The sequence below is a fragment of the Trichomycterus rosablanca genome, chromosome 12 (genome assembly GCF_030014385.1).
Source record: "Trichomycterus rosablanca isolate fTriRos1 chromosome 12, fTriRos1.hap1, whole genome shotgun sequence".
Taxonomy (NCBI): domain Eukaryota; kingdom Metazoa; phylum Chordata; class Actinopteri; order Siluriformes; family Trichomycteridae; genus Trichomycterus; species Trichomycterus rosablanca.
Genome location: NC_085999.1, coordinates 29,842,110 through 29,843,904, shown reverse-complemented (window position 1 = coordinate 29,843,904; position 1,795 = coordinate 29,842,110).

The following is a 1,795-nucleotide window of genomic DNA, read 5'->3' as shown; positions in this document are numbered from 1 at the left end:
AAAAATGCCAATCCACAGAGTGCCTACCTGTGACGTCATAATAATATCACTTGTAAATACAATTATTTAAATGTAATTCAGAACTACACTGCCTGATGAATCTGTCTTGTAACTCAGTCAGTGATGTTTAGGTTAAAGTACCTCCTTCATTTTGTTTATAACTTTGTGAAATTTGATGTGCATTATTGTCATTTTAATTCAAGTGGCCAGTCAAATAGAACTATTACAATAACATTAACCCTACAGTTACTGACTGTAGCCAATCTGTATCCTATTTATTTATCAAAAGGAACCTTTATTAACGAGATGTTATTTGGGTAGTGATCTGTTTATAATGGTATAATGGTGTTTATAGTGGTCTGTTCAGCATGGTGGCTAAGTGGGTAGCACTGTCACCTCACAGCAAGAAGGTCCTGGGTTCGATCCCCAGGTGGGGCGGTACAGGTCCTTTCTGTGTGGAGTTTGATGAATGAGTGTGAGTGTGAACTGATGATTCTTGTGTAATGAGTGACTACCGTTCCTGTCATGAATGTAACCAAAAGTGTAAAACATGACGTTAAAATCCGAATAAACAAACATAATGCATGTGTTATAAATACACATGTACATTACTTATGCAGAATGTTTTCAGATTTTTACTGCTACTATTTTTTCTATACTGCTGCTACTACCTGTTAGAGAGATGCCATACAAAATGTTATTGTATCTGTGTATAGTGACAATAAACATTCTATTCTAATCTATTTTCTATAATGCAGCAACACTAATGTGGCAATGACAAGGTAATATGAACTTAGATTTAAAATGAGTACATGTGTGCGCGACACTTACAGTCAGTAATGCTGTTTTTATGTATGCTCATAAGGAGTGTGTTATTCAACATCAAAAATTGTTTAAGGTGGTAACATGCTTAAGGATTAGCCAGAGGAGTGTAGAACAGGTTCTCAACACCAGTCCTTAGAACTGTCAGATTGCAGAACTTCAAGCTTTACCTGATCCAGTGTACTTGGTAACTGGTGCTCACCACTTAGTATCTGGTGCGCACCACTTTTTTTACTTAAAATGTTTTTTTTTTACTTTTTTACTAAAAAATACACCATGTCTCTTCAGCGATCTTAATGACTACAGACCTGTGGCTCTGACACCACACGTCATGAAGACTTTTAAGAGACTGGTTCTATGGCACCTGAGGTCTCAGCTGACAGATTTCCTAGACCCACTGCAGTTTGACTTCTCTAGTGCCTTCAACACCATCCAGCTGCTGGAGATGCACCTTCACCCCTACACCACATCATGGATCATAGACTACCTCACAGGCTGGCCACAATATGTCAGAGTGGATGGCTGTGTTTCTGAGTCTGTGATCTGCAACACTGGTGCACCCCAAGGAACTGTACTAGCACCATTCCTCTTCACTGTCTACACCTCTGATTTCCGATTTAACTCAATTAACTCTGGTTCTTTCCACCTTCAGAAGTTTTCTGATGACTTCTCCATTGTTGGATGTATCACCAAGGACAACGAGGAGGAGTACAGAGGACTGATTGTGAGCTTTTTTTTCTTTATATTACACTATAGAATCTAGTGTTGTTTTTATTTGTGTATTCTATATAATGTATTTCTTTGTATTTTATTATTTACTCTTAACCTTTTGTGAGGTTTTGCAGCGTTGTTTGCATAGCCAGACACTTTTGACCTCGATGGCTTTCCATAAAGTCTCCTGTTCTTTCTAACCAGGATGTGTGACGCACTCACTGACGAAGGCGGAACTGCAGTCGCTCCAGTGGTTGTTTGA